A 6,031-nucleotide genomic window follows, 5' to 3' on the forward strand; every position below is an offset into this window, starting at 1 on the left:
TCACTTTTGAAAATAGGATGTGGGCTCCTATGTCATAGAATCATAGAATCATAGAATATAAGGGTTGGAAGGGACCCCAGAAGGTCATCTAGTCCAACCCCCTGCTCGAAGCAGGACCAATTCCCAGTTAAATCATCCCAGCCAGGGCTTTGTCAAGCCTGACCTTAAAAACCTCTAAGGAAGGAGATTCTACCACCTCCCTAGGTAACGCATTCCAGTGTTTCACCACCCTCTTAGTGAAAAAGTTTTTCCTAATATCCAATCTAAACCTCCCCCACTGCAGCTTGAGACCATTACTCCTCGTTCTGTCATCTGATACCATTGAGAACAGTCTAGAGCCATCCTCTTTGGAACCCCCTTTCAGGTAGTTGAAAGCAGCTATCAAATCCCCCCTCATTCTTCTCTTCTGCAGGCTAAACAATCCCAGCTCCCTCAGCCTCTCCTCATAACTCATGTGTTCCAGACCCCTAATCATTTTTGTTGCCCTTCGCTGGACTCTCTCCAATTTATCCACATCCTTCTTGAAGTGTGGGGCCCAAAACTGGAGACAGTACTCCAGATGAGGCCTCACCAATGTTGAATAGAGGGGAATGATCACGTCCCTCGATCTGCTCGCTATGCCCCTACTTATACATCCCAAAATGCCATTGGCCTTCTTGGCAACAAGGGCACACTGCTGACTCATATCCAGCTTCTCGTCCACTGTCACCCCTAGGTCCTTTTCCGCAGAACTGCTGCCTAGCCATTCGGTCCCTAGTCTGTAGCTGTGCATTGGGTTCTTCCGTCCTAAGTGCAGGACCCTGCACTTATCCTTATTGAACCTCATCAGATTTCTTTTGGCCCAATCCTCCAATTTGTCTAGGTCCTTCTGTATTCTGTCCCTCCCCTCCAGCGTATCTACCACTCCTCCCAGTTTAGTATCATCCGCAAATTTGCTGAGAGTGCAATCCACACCATCCTCCAGATCATTTATGAAGATATTGAACAAAACCGGCCCCAGGACCGACCCTTGGGGCACTCCACTTGATACCGGCTGCCAACTAGACATGGAGCCATTGATCACTACCCGTTGAGCCCGACAATCTAGCCAGCTTTCTACCCACCTTGTAGTGCATTCATCCAGCCCATACTTCCTTAACTTGCTGACAAGAATACTGTGGGAGACCGTGTCAAAAGCTTTGCTAAAGTCAAGAAACAGATGGTCATGGGGAAAAGAAATGTCACTTAGGAGTTTTTGAAAATATTACCCTAAGTGTCTCATGGACTGGTTCCCATACCACTGCCTGGCCTCCTTGTGACAACTACAGCTGCTGCTTCCATGGAAAGGGAAGTAGGAAAGCATCTAGGTATTTTTAACTGTCTTTAACACAATAAGTGTTTTGTCCTTTTTGGAAAAAAGGGTAATGACACTGTCCCCTTTCATTTCTTTTCCCCATGACCATCCTTTCTCTCTCCTGATCCTCCTGTACATCCTTCACTGTAACTATGTCAACTTTTCCTCCTCTATCCTTGCACATGCTTTCCTTTCCTCTGCCCCTTCCTTTCCCCCCGTACACGCTTCTCCTTTCCCCTTGATTCTCCCTGCACATGCGCTCCTAGACATCACTTTCCTTTCTGCAAACAAAGCAAACGAGACATGAATGGTTACAAGCATTCCTGGGAAACAAAAAGGCTCACAAATATGAAAGCAAATTAATTTTTGTCAGTAATTCAGTGCAGCATTTGCACAGCTCTATTCAAGGTGTATCCTATTCTTTAAAAAAAGAAAAGAAAAGAAAAGAAAAGAAAAGGGGAGAGAGAGAGAGAAAGAGAAAGACGACGAAGACAAATCCCCAAATCCAGTAGAATTCTATCACCTCTCTCTCTGGAGTCTGTATTGTTGGATATCTTAAATGAAAGAAAGTAAAGAGATTATTTTCTTTTGAAGCCAAAAGGTCTATCTTTAGGCATGTATTAATTAAAACCTGTACAGTGGAACCTCTTATAACGAAGCTTCTTATTCACAGAACAAAGCAGAGGTTCACTACACTCAGACTTGTTATTTGCATATTGCTACGCACTGAAAAAAAATTGAACACAGTCACTCTGCTTCATTATAAAGAGAAAAGGAGTACTTGTGGCACCTTAGAGACTAACCAATTTATTTGAGCATGAGCTTTCGTGAGCTACAGCTCACTTCATCAGATGTTTACCGTGGAAACTGCAGCAGACTTTATATACACACAGGGAATATGAAACAATACCTCCTCCCGCCCCACTGTCCTGCTGGTAATAGCTTATCTAAAGTGATCAACAGGTGGGCCATTTCCAGCACAAATCCAGGTTTTCTCACCCTCCACCCCCCACACAAATTCACTCTCCTGCTGGTGCTAGCCCATCCAAAGTGACAACTCTTTGCATAATCAAGTCGGGCTATTTCCTGCATAGATCAAGGTTTTCTCACATCCCCCCCACCCCCATACACACACAAACTCACTCTCCTGCTGGTAATAGCTCATCTAAACTGACCACTCTCCAAATTTAAATCCAAGTTAAACCAGAACATCTGGGGGGGGGGGGTAGGAAAAAACAAGAAGAAACAGGCTACCTTGCATAATGACTTAGCCACTCCCAGTCTCTATTTAAGCCTAAATTAATAGTATCCAATTTGCAAATGAATTCCAATTCAGCAGTTTCTCGCTGGAGTCTGGATTTGAAGTTTTTTTGTTTTAAGATAGCGACCTTCATGTCTGTGATTGCGTGACCAGAGAGATTGAAGTGTTCTCCGACTGGTTTATGAATGTTATAATTCTTGACATCTGATTTGTGTCCATTTATTCTTTTACGTAGAGACTGTCCAGTTTGACCAATGTACATGGCAGAGGGGCATTGCTAGCACATGATGGCATATATCACATTGGTGGATGTGCAGGTGAACGAGCCTCTGATAGTGTGGCTGATGTTATTAGGCCCTGTGATGGTGTCCCCTGAATAGATATGTGGGCACAATTGGCAACGGGCTTTGTTGCAAGGATAAGTTCCTGGGTTAGTGGTTCTGTTGTGTGGTATGTGGTTGTTGGTGAGTATTTGCTTCAGGTTGCGGGGCTGTCTGTACAGGACAGGCCTAACAAAGAAAATAACAGAACGCCACTAGCGGTCACCTTCAGCCCCCAACTAAAACCCCTCCAACGCATTATTAAGGATCTACAACCTATCCTAAAGGATGACCCAACACTCTCACAAGTCTTGGGAGACAGGCCAGTCCTTGCCTACAGACAGCCCCGCAACCTGAAGCAAATACTCACCAACAACCACATACCACACAACAGAACCACTAACCCAGGAACTTATCCTTGCAACAAAGCCCGTTGCCAATTGTGCCCACATATCTATTCAGGGGACACCATCACAGGGCCTAATAACATCAGCCACACTATCAGAGGCTCGTTCACCTGCACATCCACCAATGTGATATATGCCATCATGTGCCAGCAATGCCCCTCTGCCATGTACATTGGTCAAACTGGACAGTCTCTACGTAAAAGAATAAATGGACACAAATCAGATGTCAAGAATTATAACATTCATAAACCAGTCGGAGAACACTTCAATCTCTCTGGTCACGCAATCACAGACATGAAGGTCGCTATCTTAAAACAAAAAAACTTCAAATCCAGACTCCAGCGAGAAACTGCTGAATTGGAATTCATTTGCAAATTGGATACTATTAATTTAGGCTTAAATAGAGACTGGGAGTGGCTAAGTCATTATGCAAGGTAGCCTGTTTCTTCTTGTTTTTTCCTACCCCCCCCCCCCAGATGTTCTGGTTTAACTTGGATTTAAACTTGGAGAGTGGTCAGTTTAGATGAGCTATTACCAGCAGGAGAGTGAGTTTGTGTGTGTATGGGGGTGGGGGGGATGTGAGAAAACCTTGATCTATGCAGGAAATAGCCCGACTTGATTATGCAAAGAGTTGTCACTTTGGATGGGCTAGCACCAGCAGGAGAGTGAATTTGTGTGGGGGGTGGAGGGTGAGAAAACCTGGATTTGTGCTGGAAATGGCCCACCTGTTGATCACTTTAGATAAGCTATTACCAGCAGGACAGTGGGGTGGGAGGAGGTATTGTTTCATATTCCCTGTGTGTATATAAAGTCTGCTGCAGTTTCCACGGTAAACATCTGATGAAGTGAGCTGTAGCTCACGAAAGCTCATGCTCAAATAAATTGGTTAGTCTCTAAGGTGCCACAAGTACTCCTTTTCTTTTTGCGAATACAGACTAACACGGCTGTTCCTCTGAAACCTATTATAAAGAGAGTGTCACTACATCTGGGTTAACTATACATGGATCCATAGTCTCAGTAGGATCCATAGTATCATACATGGATCCATTAGTCTCTAACTCAGAAAAGTCTCAATGCAAAATTAGGGAGGGTGGGAAGCCAAATTGACCAAAACCGAATACATAATTTACATTTATTTCTGTGTAAAGGGAAAGTGCTTGAATTTCCCTCAGCCCTACCTAGAACTTTCCTCATCATTCCAGACACTTATTCAGAGCGCAGACTGTCCATAGCGAAGGAGTAGCCTAAAACCTCGGTCTGATCAGCAGATACAAGTGCCTGAACTAAAATGTCTTTGCATTCTCTGTATCTAATATTTACTCTTTAGCTAGCTGTCTGTTCAATATCTCTCTGTTAGGGTTAACATTTATGAAGAGTATTTGATAACGTTTGCACACTGAAATTGGTTCATCTGACAGCAACGATTCCATGTTGGCACGGCAGGGCAGTAAGAATACCTGGCAAGGACTGATTTAATTTCAATATTGCCAAAGAGATGAGAAAGTAGGACACAGTGGAAATAATGGCTATGATGCTGATGAAATCAGCTCTTCAGCCACTATTTGCTCTTCTTCACTGAAGGAGGCAATGAGGATTAATAACAGATGGAAAAACACAGCAACATATCCCAGAACATTTTGAACAGAAATCAGATAAGAGGGGAAAGCTAATGTGTAACCCAGATTAGGCAATGGTGGGAATAATATAGGAAGCAAATCATCATTTTGAAATCAGACACAAAGCATGGGAAACCAGACTGGGATCCTCTGCACGGACTTGTGAGCAGGTTTGAGAGGTGTGTGCTTTCTGTGTACCCTTCAAGTGGCTGTAGCCAGGTGGGATTAATTGGGAAACATGCCTATCCCTTTGTCTTTGCGTGTACAACCAGTGTCTTAGGGAGGAAAAAGCAAACAAACAACTTCCTAGAGTTCCTAATGGCTGCACAGGTGGCAGTCAAAAGTCTGCCTGAGGTAAACTTCTGCTACCTCTATCTCTGGAGTCTATATTGCTGGATAGCCTAAAACAAAAGATCGGAAAGAGATTCTTTTCTTCTGAAAGCTCAAGTTCTATCGCTAGGCCTGTATTAGTTTCCAAAACCATGGCAACCCTACTCTACTGCAGATAAAACCTGACAAAGGGCCCACACCTAATTATTAGAAGAATGCCTTTACAGGCTAGCTTTAAAAATGGTTTAAAAGTGAGGAGAGTGGTCACTTTGGATGGGCTATTACCAGCAGGAGAGTGAGTTTGTGTGTGTGTGGGGGGGGGAGGGGGCGGAGGGTGAGAAAACCTGGATTTGTACTGGAAATGGCCCAACTTGATGATCACTTTAGATAAGCTATTACCAGCAGGACAGTGGGGTGGGAGGAGGTATTGTTTCATGGTCTCTGTGTGTATATAATGTCTGCTGCAGTTTCCACGGTATGCATCCGATGAAGTGAGCTGTAGCTCACGAAAGCTCATGCTCAAATAAATTGGTTAGTCTCTAAGGTGCCACAAGTACTCCTTTTCTTTTTCCAGGAACAAATTTGCTCTTAAATGTAGCAGTGTATCTGTAGTAAGCAGGGAAGGGAAAGGGGTGAAAGGTTACAAGAACATGAGCTGGTTTTTTATCTGGCATTACTATGGGCCCATATGCATAACAGAAAGTCACAGTCCAGGCCAGTGAATGTGTAACAGAAGACCATGCTATGCTTGGTTAAAGGTTGTG

Source organism: Caretta caretta, chromosome 3, assembly GCF_965140235.1.
Source record: "Caretta caretta isolate rCarCar2 chromosome 3, rCarCar1.hap1, whole genome shotgun sequence".
Classification (NCBI taxonomy): domain Eukaryota; kingdom Metazoa; phylum Chordata; order Testudines; family Cheloniidae; genus Caretta; species Caretta caretta.